This window comes from Protopterus annectens, chromosome 12.part0 (assembly GCF_019279795.1).
Source record: "Protopterus annectens isolate FY-2018-M chromosome 12.part0, PAN1.0, whole genome shotgun sequence".
NCBI classification, from domain to species: domain Eukaryota; kingdom Metazoa; phylum Chordata; order Ceratodontiformes; family Protopteridae; genus Protopterus; species Protopterus annectens.
In genome coordinates, this window is record NC_056746.1 from 650,257,301 (window position 1) to 650,278,838 (window position 21,538).

Genomic DNA, 21,538 nt, shown 5'->3' on the forward strand with positions numbered 1-21,538 from the left:
TGATTCAGCAGTACTGTGTATTATCAATTTAAGGGCTATCTCAGAAAGAAAGAAGAGCATTTTGTATCTTGTCTTGGATCTATTAAGAATATCCACTCACCAACACTTGCTTGGTCTATATGTAAGTAGTATTTAAAACAGTGATTTCTCTTAGAGATAGATAGGAATATAGCCAGATTAGTTTAGCTGTTTTCTATATTTATGTCAGACTATCGTAAAATATTGTTTTAAAGTATTTCCTATGATTTCTGAACTCTGTAAAGTGTTGATGTAATAAGTATTGTCTTGTGGTTTGTTATTTACTATTAAATATTTTACACCTTTCAACTTTGACTGTTTTATGTAGAGATAATTTAAGCTGCAGAGTACTTGCATGTATTTGGTGATACTGTATAAGCACTCCAATAGCCTTAAAAGTTCTGGTCACACTTACTATTTGGATAACAATAATATTACACAGTGGAATTGGTCACCTTTTGGGAAGGGCCTTATAGTAGCTGATAAGTAGGGTTCCTGGTGGCAGTGGATTACTGCCTTATGGCCTGGGCAGAAGGGGCATAGCTAGTGAACCTGTGCCAGCCTTCCCCAGAGTGTCTGTGTGTTTGCATATAAATCATATCTCAAAGTGTGTATGTGTGTGTGTGTGTGTGTGTGTGTGTGTGTGTGTGTGTGTGTGTGTGTGTGTCAGCTACTTGGGCAGGGACACTGGTTGGACAGAGGGAGTGCCGGGAGAACTTGGCTTGGAACCCTGGCTAAGGACTCCATTCTATAGATGTGCCGGTGGGGAGTCTTATTGGGCATCTGGAGAGAAAGGGAGAAACTGGCTCCAGACTGACTGTGATCTCTGTGTGCTCTTAAGGGAAATTGTACTTTACTGTGTGTGTACTTGTTATCTTCCCAATGTGGACGCCCCTCACTGGTGCTTATGGTGAGGATTGAGGCTCCTTGATTACTGGGCCAGTGCATGAGTGTGTCACATATTAATTGTTTGGCATTGGTGGGATATCCACATCAAATATTAATTGTTTGATAGTGGCGTGTTAGCCACATCACATATTAATTGGCTTGTAGTGGTGTGGATAGTGAATTCCTGTGGCTTGTGTACAGTGATCACTGAAGGTGTTTTTGTACTCTAAATCAGCCATGCAGTGAACATTCAGAGTTCAGATCACAATTGTTTTATTTCTTTTGTTAGCTTATTTAGTCAGGGAGAGTGGGCAAGCATGTCAGAGGAGGGGTATGGCAAGCTGACAAGAAGCCATTTGTCTGAGATATGCCAGGCCAGGGGACTGGTGTATGGAAATCTGACTAAGGCAACCATGATTGCAGCTTTGGTCACAGCTGCATCAGAAAATAGAAACCATCTATCCATCTAAAATCCATCTGGAGCTAAAGAGATTTGCATTGGTGGCCAGGCATTTGGAAATGGAAGGTGTGGAGAAGGAGAGGCAGAGGCAGCATGAAAAGGGGATGCTGACTCTTCACCAGAATCATGGGTGTAATGGGAAAGGGAATAACCGGACCCAAGAAGCACAAAAGGTCAGTAAATTTCTTCCACAGTTTACAGGGGGGGATAATTTTGATAGTTTCATTCATATGTTTGAGAGGGTATGTAAACAGTATGATGTTGACCAAAGGCTCTAGGTATGGTTCCTGACCCCCTTACTCCATGGTAAAGCTGTAAATGTATTTTCCAAACTGTCTGATCATAACTTTTAAAACTATAATGATGTAAAGAATTTTCTGTTAGAGTTTTTTAAGCTAACACCTGAAACTTATAGGAAATATTTTTGTGAGCATAGACGCAAGACAGATGAAAGTGTGTGTGAATATGTTGCTGAACTAAGCATTTATTTTCATAGGTGGGTGAGTGGATTTCAGGTCACCATATCTGAAGAGATGGCAAACCTTTTGGTGAGGGAACAAGCCCTTAGCACTTTGCCTGAGGACATGGGGATCTGGTTAACTGATGGACAATGTGCTACTTCAGGATGAGTTGGGGAAGAAAGGAGACCTATACCTAACAAGCAGGGCATCACTGCACAGGAAAGGGACACCCAGTGCTGCTCATGGGTCTAAAGGAACACATGATGGGCAGCCCAGACAGAATCTGCCAGTAGCAGGGGAAACCACTAGTCCAGGTACACATCCTGAACCTACGGTTAAATGTTTTGAATGCCACCAGTGGGGCCATGTGGCATATAGATGTCCATGGAGGCAAGGTGGGGAACAAAAGGTGAGGGTCCCAGTAAGTGGGAAGGACAAAATGCCAACAGTAGGTTGTCTTGCGACAACAGGGGTACCAAACTATCATCCTGCAGATGTCCTGATAAGGAAGGATTTGGATGAGGCAGTACCATGTGCTCATGCAGTTACACACAGTCAGGCTTGGAGATAAGCATGTGTGTCTGGTAGCCTGGGGGAGACCCAGACAGAACACACACTTGCAGCCAGGTCTGGTAAGGTGGTTACTTCTGGGAGTGAGCTACCTTGTAGCAGTGAGACTGAAGGTGAGCCACAGCTGCTGCTTGTGGGTACTGATGTTCCCTTGGACAGAGTGGCTGTAAGGGCAGAGGTGAGTAGTAGTACCCAGGCTGCCAGTGAGGTACCACTGACAGACCTCCTGTGGAAGGGGAGCTGGAGAGGGTTACAAAGATGAGTTGAGACAGGCTCAGCTCTCAGACTCTACATTACAAGACCTGAGGCAGGTAGCTAGTGATGTGCCTGATTCTCAATGGAAGGGGGATTCTGTATACTGGGACAAAGGGTTACTGCATAGAGAGTGGACCCCTGAGGGAGGGCTAGAAGGTGAGAGAATACATCAGTTGGTAGTGCTTAGAGCCTACCATCTGGCACTTCTAGCCATAGCCCATGATATTTCCTTTGCAGGTCACATGGGCATAAAACGTACAAAGAGACGTATTATGCAGAACTTTTATTGGCCTGGGATTTCCAGAGATGTAACAGGGTACTGCAGGACCTGTGAGCAGTGTCAAAAGGTAGGCAAGACAGGGGACAAGGTGAAAGCTCCTTTGATGTCTTTGCCTGTGATTGAAGAGCCATTTCAGTGGGTAATTATGGATATTGTGGGGCCTCTGAGTACCCCAAGTTCCACAGGGAAAAAGTATATCCTAGTGGTAGTAGATTATGCTACAAGATACACTGAGACAGTGGCTTTGTCCTCCATTGAAGCAGAAAAGGTGGCAAATGCTTTGTTAGAGATTTTCTTCAGGGTAGGTTTCCCAAAAGGAATACTGACTGTCAGAGGTGCCAATTTCATGTCAGACCTGCTGGCTTGTCTGTGAAAGTACTGTGTGGTGAAGCACTTAAAGACCACCCCTACCATCTCCAGACTAATGGTCATGTTGTGAGGTTAAACTCTAATTCAAGTCCATGCTAAGAGCATTTGAAGACCAGTTTAAGAGGGAGTGGGACAAATATTTGCCCCATCTGTTGTTTGCTTACAGAGAGGTTCCCCAGGAATCCTCAGGTTTTTCTACCCTTTGAGTTATTGTATGGGCATAGGGTGAGGAGAACCTCTAGATTTAATTCATGATGAGTGGGAAAGTGAGTGTGAATCTCACAAGGGGTCTTTTGTGACATATCTCCTAAACCTTAGGACAAGGCTCAGGGAACTCATGGGCTTGACCCAGGAGAACCTGGCAGAAGACCAACAGCAGAAAAAGGTCTGGTATGACAGGAATGCTCGAGATAGAGAGTATGCTGTAGGGCAGAAGGTAATGGTTCTCATTCCTGTCAGACACAACAAGCTGCAGGCAGCTTGGGAGGGACCCTACAAGGTGATAATGAAGTCAGTGATGTTAACCACATGGTAGAACTGCTAGGTAGGAGGCAGTGGCACAAATTGTACTATGTTAACATAATGAAACCCTACCATGATAGGGAGGCCCTTGTGCTGAGTATTTGCAGTGGACTTCAAGAGACTTCTGAGGGAGATCTAGTGACTGATCTCCTCAGTGAGGCTCAGACTGGCACCTTATTGAAAGGGGTAGCAATGTCCCAGCAGTATCTGCTACCCAGGTTCCAGAAATCCGAGCAATGATACAGGAGTTTGGGGACATGTTCACTGGGAAACCAGGATGCACCCACCTGGTGCAGCACCAGGTGGCTACAGGACCCCAAAGGCCTATTAGGCAGGCCCCTTATACGGTATCTGAGACAGTCAAACAGACTCTGAGGGAGGAGATACAGGAAATGTTGGAACTAGGGGTAATTCAGGAGTCCAACAGTCCCTGGGCCACCCCAATGCTGCTGGTGCCAACGAAGGGTGGCAGCACTAGGTTCTGTGTGGACTAAAGGAAATTAAACAGTCACACAGAGTCAGATGCTTACCCCATGCCTAGGACAGATGAAGCCCTAGAGCAGCTGGGTGGGGCTAAGTATCTTACCACCATTGATCTTACCAAGGGTTACTGGCAGGTGCCCTTGACTCCCAGTGCTAGAGAAAGGTCAGCCTGTGTGATTCATTTTGGCTTGTATGAGTTTACAAAGATGCCCTTTGGGATGAAAAATGCCCCAGTGACTTTTCAGAGGCTGGTAAATCATATCCTAGCAGGAGGAGGAGGGGTTGGCCTTGCTTACCTAGGTGATATTGCCATCTACAGCCATTCCTGGAAAGAACACCTTCAGCATGTCAGGGATGTGCTGAGCAGACTACGGAGGGCAGGGTTGACCATTACACCCAGCAAATATCAAGTGGGTATGGCAGAGCTCTCCTACCTGGGACATAGAGTGAGGAGTGGTAAGATCAGGCCAGAACCTGCCAAAATGGAAGCCATTCAGGCATATCCTGCACCTGTTACCAAAAAGTAGGTGAGGGCATTCTTAGGGACAGTAGGGTACTACAGAAAGTTTGTCCCAGTTATAGTACCATAACTGCTCCCCTCACAGGCTTGACAAGGAAAAACAGGCCAGATAAGGGATTGTGGACCCCAGCATGTGAGCAGGCATTCCAGAAAACTTAAAGAAGCTTTGGGAGGACCCCCTGTGTTAGCCAGTCTAGATTACAGCAAATAATGTGTTGTGCAGGTGGATGTTTTGAACCTTGGGGTGGGTGCTGTACTTAGCCAGATTTCTTCAGATGGAAAAGAGCACCCAGTGGTTTATCTCAGTCATAGGCTCCAACCCAGGGAGGAATGCTATGCAGATGTAGAAAAGGAATGTCTAGCCATAGTGTGGGCACTGAAGAAACTTCTGCCTTTTCTGTATGTCAGGAAATTCACTGTAGTTACAGATCACATTCCCCTAACATGGTTACATCGCGCCAGCCAGCAAAATGCCAAGTTGCTAAGGTGGAACCTAGGGTTGCAAGCATATGATATGTTAGTGCAGCACCGCAGTGGGATTAGCAATGTCAATGCAGATGGGCTGTCATGACAGGGAAAGGGGTAAGGTATACCTAGATAGACCTAACCCTCTCAAGCATTTCCCAAGGGTCACTTGAAAAACTAGCTTGAGTTCTCTGGGGGGGGGGGTATATGTGAAGGCTGCCAACCTAGCTAGATAGAATTTTGTAGATAATTCTATGTCATTGCAAATATTAATATAGTCCACAGGCTTGTTTTGCAAATGTAAAGAGAACTATATGTTATGATTAAACTATATGTTGTACTGAGCTTCAAAATGTAACCACAGTGCACTCTGCTGGAAGAAAGCTGTTAAGTAAAGAATTTTACAACTGCGTTTGATCTCAGGCTCGGAGACAGGATGTCTGGGCTAGCAAATTCTTTATGTTGTTTTAAGACACAGGTAATTACTAGATTTTACATGTAAAGTGTCCTTTATTGCTGTGGTTTCCTGGCATGTGCAAGATTACAAAGATATGTTAAATTTTGAGTTCTTTGAGCCTGGGAAACTTCAGCAGAGGTGTCAAGAATGATGTAATCTGAAGTGACTCAGCAGTACTGTAGATTATCAATTTAAGGACTATCTCAGAAAGAAAGAAGAGCATTTTGTATCTTGTCTTGGAGCTACTAAGAACATCCACTCACCAGCACTTGCTTGCTCTGTATGTAAGTAGTATTTAGAACAGTGATTTTTCTTAGAGACAGATAGGAATATAGCCAGATTAGTCTAGCCGTTTTCTATATTTATGTCAGACTATCCTACAATATTGTTTTAAAGTATTTCCTGTGATTTCTGAAGTCTGTAATGGCATTGTGTTGAAGTAATAAGTATTATCTTGTGTTTTTATTGTTTATTATTAAATATTTTTAAATCTTTCAACTGTGGCTATTTTGCGTAGAGATAATTTAAGCTGTAGAGTACTTGCTTGTATTTGGTGATACTGTATAAGCCACTCCAATAGCCTTAAAAGTCCTGGTCACACTTACTATTTGGATAACAATAATATTACACAGTGGAATTGGTCATCCTTTGGGAAGGGCCTTATAGTAGCTGATAAGTAGGGGTTCTGGTGGCAGTGGATTACTACCTTATAGGCTGGGCAGAAGGGGCATAGCTAGTGAACCTGTGCCAGCCTTCCCCAAGAGTGTCTGCGTGTTTATATATAAATCATATCTCAAAGTGTGTGTGTGTCAGCTACTTGGACAGGGACACAAAGCACTGATTGGACAGAGGGAGTGCCGGGAGGACTTGGCTTGGAACCCTGGCTAAGGACTCCACTCTATAGCTGTTCCAGTGGGCAGTCTTATTGGGGATCTGGAGAGAAAGGGAGAAACCAGCCCCAGACTGACTGTGATCTCTGTGTGCTCTTAAGGGAAATTGTACTTTGCTGTGTGTGTGTACTTGTTAACCCCCCAATGTCCACGTCCCTTACTGGTGTTAGTGGTGAGGATTGAGGTTCCTTAATTACTGAGCCAGTGCATGGGTGTCACAATATCAGATAAATAATTTTCCATCTGTGTTCTCCATTTTAATTCTTCTTCAACTCCCTTTCCTCCATCCCCATACTTTTCTTGTTTGTGGCTTCTGGAAGAATGAGAGGAAACTGGAGGAACCAAAGTTCCTCCTTTTGAGCTCCAGATAGTGGTTTCTCATATAATCATTATTTCTTACATTGTTATTTTGCAATAAAAAAGCAGCAAATAGGATCTGAGATATGAAGGGGGACCACAGAATTATAGATAAGGGAAGACCTCAAGAGTTTGCAATAGCCACGAGCTGTAAAAAAAAGTAGCCTAGGTGTTTCTGAGGATCAGATCCGAACCCACATGTTGAGGAAGAATGAAAATGCACAACACAGATGGTACGTTATGGTGAGTACATAACTTCTTTTTTGAGACCCAAGATTCTTTTTGTTAGGCACCTCTGTGGTCTTTTAAGTTTTTTGATATCTCTAGTGATATACATGGCAAAGGATGCATTATATGCCATAACTGGTTTAGCCAGGGTAGAGTACAGGAGAACAATATCGTTCATGGTTTTGAAAGAGATGGCATTGGTGATTCATTGTGATATATAGAAGGACATACTGATTATAATCACTACATGGTGAACAAAGAATGAGACATCTCCCCAGGTCTCATAATGACAGGCTTATTGAAGAGTAGGGTGTCATTGATGCAGTATGTGGTAGCAATTTGTTATTTGAAGGAGATGATAATGCATTTCTTAGCATTTAGTTTGAGCTCTTTCTCAGTACACCATGTGTTAATGTGTGATGGCTCCATTTGAAGGGAATTTGTATCCTTTATTGATTTGAAAATGCTCAACTTGCAATCTTTAATGAACTTAGTCAGATATTCTTGTAGTCAGTGCTGAGAATCAATAAATAAATGCCAAAAAGGAAGGAGCCAAATTCTAACTCCTGGAGATCCCCACTGGTCACCTTTTTCTTAGCTGAGGAGACATCACGAACTTTCACATGTGTTCTGTCCTTGAGACTGTCTGTAATCCATCATATCACCTAGTAATCTATGTTTAAGGCTGTTAGCTTGTTGACAATCACATCATGTGATATGGTATCAAATGCTTCTGCTAGGCTCAAGTAGATAGCGTGAACTGTGTGACCATAGTATAAATCCTGAGAGATGTTTTCAAAAAAGTTCACATGATTAAGGAGGCTTGGAGTCTATATTATGAACACAAAAGCTTAAAATAGCGAATACATCTACATCGACACATAAAGGTCGATATACAAAAAGAGCGAAATACATAATCGGCAAAAATGAAAACGCCGAATGTATTTGCTTGGCCAGCAGGGCGATTGTGGGAATGAGGAAATATATCCTTTTCCCCACTTTAGTGCAGTCTCGGAGTTGGTATATTTAAGTAGGGGGGGGTGTGGGGAGCACAGCCCCCTGCAAAAGTGTGTTAATTTAATTTTATTTAGTTAGTTTGAACTTACCTGCATGGCACTGTTGGTTAACGAAATACGTTCAGCATTTTCATTTTCACCGATTACGTATTTCACTCTTTTTGTACATCGACCTTTATGTGTTGATGTACATGCATTCTCTGTTTACAGCTTTCGTGTTTATAATATAGACCCGGAGGCATGCCCTTCCCTTAACAAACCAAAATTGCTGTGAGTTGATCCTGATTAAATTCCCAATGTCCTGGTTATTTAGGTTAATGACCATGCATTCCATGACTTTGCAGACGAGACTGATAAGGCTAATGGGTCTATAGTTTCTTGGGTCACTGGTGGGGCCACTGTTATGAAGGAGTATCACAACTGCAATATGCCATTGATTGGAAATATGACCTGTGGCAAGGCTTCAGTGAACAACCTAGGGAGAGGATCAGCAAGGGCCTGCTTGACATTGTTTATAAGACAGCTCAGGATGTTGTCAGGATCCACTGAAGAAGTATTTTTGATCTTGGAGAGCACTTTAATGATATGATGCTGAGAGACAGTGGGGGTTGGGGGATGTCGACTTCCATATGTGTGGGGTTGGGATGATAGTTTCTGGGGAGAAATTTGCAGCAAATCTGCTTGTCGATATGTTAGAGATGTATTTAGGATTTGAATAGCAGGTACCATTTTAGATAAGTTCTGAGCAGTGATGTCAGCTGTTTCTTAGTTTTCTAATGTAGCCAAAGAAGGACTTATAATAATCCTTAGCCTCAGAATCAAGCCTATGTTCATGGGAAGCTTCTCTGGTCTTAATAGCTGCCTGCAGGTTCTTGATGAAGTGTTTTTTATTCTTATGCATACCTCTCAACTGTTCAGATTTTTGCAGACTGTCCAGATTTTTGCCTCATATTTTTGGTCTATTCCTGATAAAATTTAGATTTTTTTCTGGCAAATCCCTGGCATACTCTAAGGATTGAAGTCACTAAGTAATGACATACATTTGAATTTCAGACTTCAGATCCTTCAGAAAATACAAGTTAACACAAACCGTGTTATTTTAGCAACTTTCTAAGTTTATAAGAGCAATATTTAAAATCTGTTCCTATTTTTGGGGGGTTGTCCCCACATTTCGTCAGGCTTTGTCCAGATTTCTAGCACTTAGAGGTTGAGAGGTATGTCTTATTGTGATAACAGGTTCTGACCTTACAAGGTAACTTAAGCAGTTTATTCCTGTTGTAAAGTTTATAGCTACTGACCACCGGATTGAATTTGTATTTGGTCCTGGTGTGGACCACTCTGTCAATAATCACTCTATTATCTAAATGGGCATAGAGATCATTGGTATAGGTGGCTGCATAAGGTTCCTATTACCTGATCGAATGTTTAGGTTAGCGAATACCTAAACATCTATCTGGTAAGAGCGAAAGCAAAAAAAACCGTGAATGGCCAATTTAATGCAGAGAAAGAATTCCCTTGGATGTTATGCAGATTTTGCCCCTTTCCCCACTGTAGAGCGATCTTGGAAATGGTATATTTAGTTAGGGGGTTGTGGGAGGCGAAGCCCTCCACTTCATTTTGGTTTATTTATTTTTTTGCGGCCAAGGGAATTCATTTTCTATATTAAATTGGCTGTTTGCTGTTTTAATTTTTCAGTATTACCAGATCGACATTTAGTTATTCGCTAACCTAAATGTTTGATCAGGTAATATAGACGCGCTGCATATCCTAGTTCCATTTTGGGTGTAGCATGGGAGAATTTTAATATTTTGTTATACAGTTGTAAAATGGAAGCTTTTTTCAAATCTCTAAAGAGGGCAGTGTAGGTTTATTTTTGTTTTAAGACAGATGTCATGGATAAGAGACAGTGGAAGATTTTGTGTTTTACTGGCATAATGATAAGAAAGGGGCCTGGGGTGCCAGGCCAAAGACTTAGGTCTGTAAGAGTTGTCCTAGTTGGGTGTGAATGTTAGAAGACCATACCTAGTACATCAGTGCGTATTCTGTTTAACATCTTGGGGCTAGATTGCATTTGGTAATCTGGCTATTGAATTGGACCTGAGCTCACTTTCCATTTCTTTACTTTAACCTGATGGGTACCAGCCCTCTGTGTCCAGCAAACCTGTTTGGGACACTAGAGTGGATCCAAGGGCCATAACCTCTGTTCCCCACATACTTTGTTGGTCTCCTGGTTTGCAGTGGTGAGATCCAAACCCACTCCAGTGTCAACATGTTTTTACATGCAGATAGCAAGTGTTGATGTCCATCATATTGTGGTGGCAGTTGTTAAGGATAGCTGAGCTTTACTTATTCAGCCACTAGGCAGTTTTGTTACCAAAGGTATTTGCATACCTTCTCAGATGCAAGGTAAAATATAGAGAGGTCTACTTTTATACAGGAGTTATTTTATTTGTAGCGAACTTAGTTTAGGAAAACAGGCAAAAGATGAGCTCTGATAATTTCAGTAAATTGCCAGTGTCACAGTTTACTAATGAGTGTGCAATGCCAATATATACAAGGAGGAAATGATGCCAAACTTGTATACAGCTGAAGTGTACCTTGGGGCCAGCCCAGCAGTTGATATAGGTGTGCTGAAGGCAGACAAAGGAAAATCTGTTTGAACCCAGGATGACCTCAAAGCTGATCAGGAATTACAAAGAAATACAGTAGAGATGAAATGTCCAACACTTGAAGCAGCAAAAAAAATGTAGTGGCTGGAAGCAGAAGAGGAAGAAAAGCATGTCAGCATGAAAAACAGATGCTGATCCTTTGCCAGAGACCCAAGAGTCATGGGGGCAAGACAAACCCTTAAGGCCCAAGTCAATGCAAACCCTGTTCTACAGTATGAAAGGCAGGAGTGATTTTATAGTTTTTATGGGCATTTGAAAGGGTGTGTAATCACCGTACCTCCCAACCGTACTGAATTACTCATTTTTTACTGAGTTTTGGGGTCAAATAATGGGGTGTCACGATTCCCAAGTGGCACCCCTTCATTTCCGATTTTCCCAGCTTTTATTTTTAATTTTATTCCCCGCATTTTGAGCTGATGTCGTCATGTCAGCCTGTCGGAATTAAGCTCAAGGACTCATGTGCGCATTTCCGGCTGGCTATTTGAATGGATCTGCGGGCGGGGAGGACTTGTGTCTGGGTACTACTACTCTCTGAGCTTGTGCGAGTGGGAAGGACTTATCTTCTGGGCTGCCTGCTTCAGGAAGGGACTTGCTGCAGATCTGGGCTGCTTCAGGAAGGGACTTGCTGCAGAGCTTGTGTGAGTGGGACTTGCGTTATGCTGCTTAAGGTAGGGAAATGACTGGACCTTATATAGTGGTACTCTTCCTATTTGAAGTGGTATCTGATTATTTATCTTCCCTCTATGAGTCAAATCAGATAGAAAAAAGGATTAAATGGACAGGAAAGAATTAAGTGACTGATATAATGCAAGATTGAGAATTATGAAAGGAATAATTATAAATTCTTAGGCACAAGAACTTATGTTTAAAAATAAATCTGATAAATGTACAAGCAAGACACAGGAGCACACCAAAGCCGAGCAGGATTTTCCACATAAACAGAATAAGTTCAGAATGAATCCACAGAAATAGCTCCAAGATAAACTCCAAAACATTTTAATGGCAGAAAAATAAAAAACTGGCAAGCGCTTTCACCCTCATGGGCTTCTTCAGACCAATATAAATTCAATTAAAAAACGCCACACACACACACACACACACACACACACACACACACACACACACACACACACACACACACACACACACACACACACACAATAAATGACATCATTTCCTGCATAAAATATTAACTAATAAAGTCATCCTTATTATTATGACGTTATTTAATATAAAACATAAAATTTCTAGCAAACTCATATTAAATACAATACAGTATACTATATATATATATATATATATATATATATATATATATATATATATATGTATAAAATGTATTTAAAAAACTATTTAACCTTTAGTTTCCTTCCCTTCAACATAGGTCTCATAGGGACTTTGTCATTAAGTCCCGGTTTCCTGTCAGCCCTTAACCTTATAATTTATTTTACTTCACACTGCTCAGTGTAATTTCTCACATCCCCACCCCTCTGGCTAGGTGTATTAACTTGCATAACCAGGACTTTAAAATTATGTTGGTCTGATGTTTCAATAATATGTTTTGACAAGGCATTTTTACTGGATTTAATACGAATATTATAGAGATGTTTCCTTATTCTGTCTTTTACCCTCCTGTCGGTTTTACCAGCATAAAATGCTAGACATGATATACAGCTGGCTAGATAAACAACATGTTCGAAGTCACAAGTGGCACTAGCTCTAAACTTAAAACACCACAAACTAAGGGTGTGTGTGAAACAAGCACTAGTGTCTATATAGTTGCAAAAGTGGCAACTATTACATGGTATGGTACAGCAGTGTGTGGTTCGAGTCATAGGGCTTGTAATGTCACCAGGGTAGCATAAATGTCTATGGAGATTCATCCTGTTTTTGTATGTAAAATGTGGTCTAGCTCCCACTATATCTTTAATGCTTGAATCCACAGTAAGAATACCCCAATGTTTAAAAAATATATCTTTAACATTGTTAACATCCTATTTATAATAAAGTAGTACTTTTGTTTCCATAGTACATATGGGTGAATCAATAGGGCTATTACCTTCATTATTCTGCACATGACTCCTATCCATAAAATATGGTTAGGCTCTGTCCTGCCTCAATATATCAATCCCCTAAAACCTTCTAAGACCTCTCTCAAACTATATGACCTATCCAATAATCTGTTTTGTAAATTGAATAATTCACCCTGAAATGCCTCATCACTAGGATTGAGGCATGATATTCGCATAGCCTGTCCTTTAACAACATTTTTGAACACAAAATTAGGATGCATACTGTTCCTATGTAATAGTGTATTCCTGTAACATGGTTTTCTATGAACTCCTGTATTAAGTAAGCCATTAGCTAATCTTTCTATATATACATCCAAATAGGGTACAGAGGTCAGTGATATATTCATTGTAAATTTAAGGTATGAGGTGAGTGTATTAATCTCACTATAAAAATTCTGTAATTCCCTTTCATCACCTGTCCATACAAGAAAGAGATCATCTACAAAACGAACGTAAAAAATCATGTTCTTTAAAGCTATCAAAATTAAATAATTTATCTTTCTCCAAATCGGCCATTACTAAGTTGGCGTGGCTGTTGGCACACAAAGTGCCCATAGCTACTCCATCTTTCTGTATGTAGGTCACTTTATCAAAGATAAAGATGTTATTCTTAAGAATAACTTCTAAAAGCATACACAGCATGTCAATATGGAGCAAAGAATGATTGGTACATATTCCCAAGCATCTACATATACATTCAACACCTACTACATTAGGAATGACTATGAACAAAGACCAATGTCACAAGCCAATAAGATAAATCGGGGGGCAGGCACTTTGTGTGCCAATAGCTACGCCAACTTAGTAATGGCCGATTGGGAGAAAGATAAATTATTTAATTTAGATTGCTTTAAAGAGCAATGAATATATCGTTGACCTCTGTACCCTATTTGGATGTATATATGGAAGGATTAGCTAATGGCTTACTTAATACAGGAATGCACTGTTACATAGGAACAGTATGCATCCTAATTTTGTGTTAAAAAATGTTGTTAAAGGACAGGCTATGCAAATATCACGCCTCAATCCTAGTGATGAAGCATTTCAGGGTGAATTATTCAATTTACAAAACAGATCATTGGATAGGTCATATAGTCTGAGAGAGGTCTTAGAAGGTTTTGAGGGGAAGCAATACAGCTCACGGGTGTACTAGTACTGTTTATTTAACACTTTTGTTTGCTTTATAGCTTGACTGTCACAGAATACAAACCACCATGACATAACTTAAATTTAAATACATACCCTATCACATGACATTAATTAACAATCAATTAATTCTCTTAAAAAGGTATGAACATATAAAAATGTAATAAATTACCTAAAAATAATACAATGCTTTGGACAAGAAATGTATGTTAAATACTTTGAAGAAATATATACATTTGAAATATATCTTAAACAAGGACAGGGAGACATTATATAAAATTAATCATTTCAGTCATTTTAAAACTTATAAACAGGGTCATACCTTATATTATATGAATCTATTCACCTCTATAGCTTGCTTGAAATTTTACTTAAATAGTTGACTGGGCTAGTTAAAATTTATAAGGCCTACTTCTAAAACTTAGAGCCAAACTGTTATAAATATACACACACTTACAGTTTTGTGATGGAAAAAATGAACGGATCATATGTGGAATTCTGCCTTCAACTTTAAATAGCTGGAAATCGAGACAGTTTCGTTAAGCCCCGGGGGGGTTAATGGCATTACATTTGAGCTGCCACAATAATTCTCTATATTCTAAATAAGTATTCAGTGGAGCCCCCCTGTCTCTATTTTTCACCTGTTCCATGGCACTGAATTTAAATATACGTCCTGGAAAATCCTTGACATGTTTACATAATGCATTCTTTAAGTTGCCCTTCTGGATGTCATATAGATGTTTGTAAATCCGCTTATTAAAACTATTAATTGTTTTCCCTATATAAAAACAATAACAATTCTGACAAATTGCAATGTAAATTAGATGTTTGCTCAAACAGTTAAGCCTTTGTTTTTATGTAACTCTTCCAAAACCCTTTATGTGTAGGATCTCATCACATTTACCCATTTTTCCTTTCCTATCAGTCACAAAGTTCATTTCTAGCAAATTTTTAAAAGATCTATCCTTTTTATAGACCACTATTGGGTGGTCTCCTTATTTTTCTTTATATTGATGTTCAGTATCAAACAGTACCCAATTATGTTGTAGTATTTCCTTAATCATACCAAAATGGGGTGAAATGTAAGTATCATGGGGTGTTGAAATACCTCTATATCTTTTGGGGCTGTTACATTAATAATTCCATTGATGTTGTTGATATATAGTCCTCCCAACAAAGGTTTAAAATGACCTTCCTTCCTTTTTGTTATCACTTCCTGTAATATAGGCTTAAGAATCTGAGAAGGATACCCTCTTGCTAATAACATATTTTCCAAAATTTTAATTTCATTAATAAAATTTTCTTCATCACTCACCATCCTCGCCAACCTAACTCCTTGGCCTTTAACCAATGATCTTTTTTGATGTATTGGATGGTCACTGGAAAAATAAAGTAGTGTATTGGAGTAGGTTGGCTTCCTATACAGTGTGGAGATGAACTTTTGATTAATATTATCCTTGGAAAAGTTTATATACAAAAAATGTATAAAATAGTAAACTGTAAAAACCCAGTACTTTCATTTAAGAACTCAAAAAACTTTTTCAATGCATCATGAGTCCCTCCCCACAGAATAAGTATATTGTCTAGATAGTGCCCATAAAATAAGCAATACTTAAATAACTCAGAGGTGAATACCTTGGTAGTTTCCCATTCGGCCAGGACAATATTGGCAAATAGGGGGCGCACAAGATGCACCCATAGCTACACCCACTTTTTGTTTGAAGTAATGTCCTTCAAACAAAATGAAGTTGTTTTTGAGTATAATGTCCATGACCGTTTGAAACATTAAAACCCTTGAATGTGACAATCCTGAGTATTTGCAAAGAAAATCATAAAACAAATTGTTTCCCTCTTCATGTGGGATAACAGTGAATAAATTACGTATGTCTATTGTGACAAAAAGGAGTTCATCATTGCACAGTTCTTGTTTTATTTTCCTAAGTTAATCCCATGAATCTTGGCATATATGTGGAAATTGACCTAATATACTGTTTAAATGTTATCTATGAATTTGGCCATTGAAAATGTCTTTGATGCTTTTACATCTACTATAGGTCTCAATGGGGGGTCGGTGGTGGAATTATGAATCTTAGGTATCACAAAAATCGTAGGGATACATGGATGTTCTTGCTCCATATAGTTAAACTCCCCAAGTGTTAACTGGTTGTCTAATAGCAGATCAAGTAGCATAATATCAATATGTCTATATGCTATGTTGACTTGGTTGATCTATAAAAAGGATAGATCTTTTAAACATTTGCTAGAAATTAACTTTGTGACTGATAGGAAAGGAAAAATGGGTAAAATTTGTAATCAATGCCCGCATATCTTAGAGAATGAGGTCCTACACATAAAGGGTTTTGGAAGAGTTACTCAAAAACAAAGGCTTAACTGTTTGAGCAAACATCTAATTTACATTGCGATTTGTTAGAATTGTTATTGTTTTTATATAGGGAAAACAATAGTTTTAATAAGTGGATTTACCAACATCTATATGACATCCAGAAGGGCAACTTAAAGAATGCATTAAGTAAACATGTCAAGGATTTTCCCGGACATGTATTTAAATTCAGTTCCCTGGAACAGGTGCAAAATAGAGAGGGGGGGGGTTCCATTGAATACTTATTTAGAATATAGAGAATTATTGCGGCAGCTCAAATGTAATGCCATTAACCCCCGGGACTTAAAAAAACTGTCTCGATTTCCAGCTATTTAAAGTTGAAGGCAGAATTCCACATATGATCTGTTCATTTTTTCCATCACAAAACTGTAAGTGTGTGTATATTTATAACAGTTTGGCTCTAAGTTTTAGAAGTAGGCCTTATAAATTTTAACTATCCCAGTCAACTATTTAAGTAGAATTTCAAGCAAGCTATAGAGGTGAATAGATTCATATAGTATAAGGTATGACTCTGTTTATAAGTTTTAAAATGACTGAAATTATTAATTTTATATAATGTCTCCCTTTCCTTGTGTAAGATATATTTCAAATGTATATATTTCTTCAAAGTATTTATTATACATTTCTTGTCCAAAGCATTATATAATTTTTAGGTAATTTATTACATTTTTATATGTTCACCTATTTTTAAGAGAATTAATTGAGTGTTAATTAATGTCATATGATAGGGTATGTATTTAAATGTAAGTTATGTCATGGTGGTTTGTATTCTGAGGAAGTCAAGCTGTAAAGCAGACAAATGCGCTAAATAAACTGTACTGGTACACCCGTGAGCTGTATTCCTTTTCCTTCCATTTTAAAGGTTTTGAGGGGGTTGATATACTGAGGCAGGACAGAGCCTCACCATATTTTATGGATAGGAGTCATGTGCAGAATAATGAAGGTAATAGCCCTATTGATTCACCCATATGTACTATGGAAACAAAAGTACTACTTTATTATAAATAGGATGTTAACAATATTAAAGATATATTTTTTAAACATTGGGGTATTCTTACTGTGGATCCATGCATTAAAGATATAGTGGGAGATAGACCACATTTTACATGCAAAAATAAGATGAATCTCCGTAGACTTTTATGCTACCCTGGTGACATTACTAGCCCTATGACTCGAACCACACACTGCTGTGCCATACTATATAATAGTTGCCACTTTTGCAACTATATAGACACTAGTGCTTGTTTCACACGCACCCTTAGTTTGCAGTGTTTTAAGTTTAGAGCTAGTGCCACTTGTGACTCAGAACATGTTGTTTATCTAGCCAGCTGTATATCATGTCCAGCATTTTATGTTGGTAAAACTGACAGGAGGTTAAACGACAGAATAAGGGAACATCTCTATAATATTCGTATTAAATCCAGTAAAAATGCCCTGTCAAAACATATTATTGAAACATCAGACCAACATAATTTTAAAGTCCTGGTTATGCAAGTTAATACACCTAGCCAGAGGGGTGGGGATGTGAGAAATTACACTGAGCAGTGTGAAGTAAAATTAATTATAAGGTTAAGGGCTGATAGAAAACCGGGACTTAATGATAAAGTCCCTATGAGCCCTATGTTGAAGGGAAGGAAATTAAAGGTTAAATAGTTTTTTAAATACATTTTATATATATATATTTATTCTATACTGTATTGTATTTAATATGAGTTTGCTAGAAATTTCATATAGCAACTATAAATTTCATTAAAGGTTAAATAGTTTTTCAAATATAGTTTTTTAAATGCACATACTTTTTAAATACATTTTATACATATATGTATTGTATACTGTATTGTATTTAATATGAGTTTGCTAGAAATTTCATATAGCAGCTATATACGGTTGTTTTATGCTTTATATTAAATAACTTCATAATAATAAGGATGACTTTATTAGTTAATATTTTATGAAGGGAATGATGTCATTTATTGAGTGTGTGTGTGTGTGTATATATATATATATATATATATATATATATATATATATATATATATATATATATGTGTGTGTGTGTGTGTGGCATTTTTTAATTGAATTTATATTGGTCTGAATAAGCCCATGAGGGTGAAAGCGCTTGCCAGTTTTTTATTTTTCTGCCATTAAAACGTTTTGGAGTTTATCTTGGATCTATCTCTATGGATTCATTCTGAACTTATTCTGTTTATGTGGAAAATCCTACTCGGCTTTGGTGTGCTCCTGTGTCTTGCTTGTACATTTATCATTCAGTACTTTTTTCACGGGAGCGTTTGTTCCTGGGTAGCTGCTTTTGTGTTTTTAAAAATAAATTTGTTTAAATAAAAAAGAGTTTAATCAGTATAAAGTCACATCCCTTATAAGTATATACAAATATATTCATTCTTATATTACCTTGTATGGGTATGTGTCATAGTTTTACCCTGTGCCTCATAATAGAAGCAGGTTAAAGCCTTGTATTTTATGTAAACACTCTCGTTGAGAAAACATGAGTGTTACTAGGGGGATATGGAAGGTAAACTGTTTAACATAATTAGAGCTTAATAGTGGTAGTGCTTTTTGAACTCAGTTTTCAGCGCGCCTCTACAAGAGATAAAAAAGGGGTGGGATTGGAAGAAAAAAAAGATGGATATTAACTGAATAACATTTAATAATTGTGCAGTATCTTGACAACCATTTCAAACTGATTACAGATGGTCAGCAGCATTTTGTTTATTTATCTGAAAAGTTTTTGTATGAGGCTAATTAACAAGCCTGTTGTTTGACTGTTGAGACATTTAGTAAGATAAATTTTGGCCATACAAATAGTGTATGAACAGCAATCTATATTCTTGAAGTGGCATTTTTATTTTTCACTGAAAACATACTATTTAGTGTCTTATATAAGAATTTGCTAAATAAATTGTAGCTTCTTATGATATATTTGCAATAAAGGGATATATGTAAATATGCTCATGCAGTCCTTACACGAGTTTATTACAGCAAGTAAGCCTTTTCATGTATTTTGTACTGTATTTGAAAACTGCTGTTGTGATACTGATATATTATCCAGCAGAATCATTGTACAAGTACTGCTCTGGACAGCACCATCTTGTAATGTAACTGACATATTTATCTTAAAATAGTTCACTGGGTTTAAACTAACTGTTTAAACACATCAAAACGTGTTTCCCCCTTGTCTTCTACCCCGGTGGAATTCAACATCTTATTAATATTTTTTTAAAGTAAAGTCAGATCTGACAGCTGGACATAGGCGGTAACTATGCTGCATTTCAGGACAGAAGTTAAACATCTGTAGAGGAAGAGTGCAGGTATTAGGGGACACCAACTCCAGCACCCCATCAGCTGAACATGACTATCCAGAAAAGTAAGGATGAGAGAAATATCCCATATGTCTTATTGCAACATATCTGAGATCTGTGCAACCACCTGTCATCTGTGCAACTGCTTGCCCCATATTGGACATCAGAAGCACATTACATTCTTTACAGCAATGTTTTCTTCCATCTTTCCAATCTGTTACTCTTCTTCTGACCTTGATTTTAATGCATAAAATATGTAATTGCTACATTAATTATTTAAGTGCTTTGAATGTTTTTCTATTTTTAAAGCAATTTGAACTCTCCTTACAAGGGTTTTGTTTAGTCAGTGTTGTTTAGAAAAGATGATCATTCATTGTTTTCAACTGCCAGATGCATTTTCTTTGGATGTGGTGTGGGTTTTAATGCTGTTTCAATTAATGTGAGTTTCAAGGGCAGAGAAGTTTTAATACCAAGTCTATTTTCATTGTGAGACAGTATTGCTTTGTTTAGCAGCTATCTATTAGTGTCTGTATGTTGCACTTTAAAATGTAAAAATAAAATCCAAATAATCATTGTAGAAGTAAAGCAGTATGCACACATTAGTGTTTATGGTATATGGGGCGAAATAGCTAGGTAATGGGACATTGGAATGGCTGCAGGGGTACTCTGGTACCATATTTTGGTTGTCTGTTCTTCAGTTTGCATTTGAAAGTTGGTATCCCACAATTCCATTGGAGTGGGCTTGGTTACATAATTATGTATGTAAATTTTATGTTAATCAGTGTACAGATTTGTACCTATTTTTCATGTGCCTTGTCCAGATTTTTGATGTTTCCAGGTTGTGAGGTATGGTGATCACTAGCAAGCTGAAGAAAGGCACTCAGTGGGGTTTTCATCTACTTTGCTCAAGAATGCAGTTTCTAAAATTAGAAATACTGACCATTTCAATTATGCTAAAGCTAAAGAATATTTATCTGCACATTTTATGCTAATGCCTGAAATGTTAAAAAAATATCAGAAAGCAAAGAAAAAGGGAGATGACAGTATGACTGAATATATTGCAGAGATCAGCACTTATTTTTTTTGATGGATGTGTGGATATGTAGTCACCACATCTGAAACGCATGTAGGTCTTTTCATAAGGGAACAAGCCCAAGCCCTCAGTACTCTGCCAGAGTACATAAAATTTGGTTGTTTAATGAGGAATAACCAGGAATGCATCACTGCTTTTGTGATGAGGAGGAAGGAGAGTCTCTTCTAGCTGTCTGGAAACAACAGCTATACTAAAGTACCACAAAACTATGTATCCTGTCTTGATGGAACTTAAATAGGCCAATGTCAAGAGAGACATGGTCTCAGATATAAGAATAGTTAAGCCTGAAGTGGTCTAAAAGGATCACTTGCATGGGCAGTCCACTATAGTTATGGATTTAGTAGGGAAACCTTGTTGGTACCTTTTGCATGAGATTATGTAGATTGTAAAGTGGCAAGAAATCAGGTAGGTGACTGAGTTGAGGATAGAAATCAGGTAGGTGACTGAGTTGAGGATATTCCTACCACTGTCTAAATAGGGAATGATATTAACAATGTAGTATCTTGTGTAAATGCAGTTACACACAGTCAAGTATGGAGTCAAATGTATGGAAGGTCTGTCCAGGAGTGGAATAGGGTGAGTGTACACAAAAGAGTGC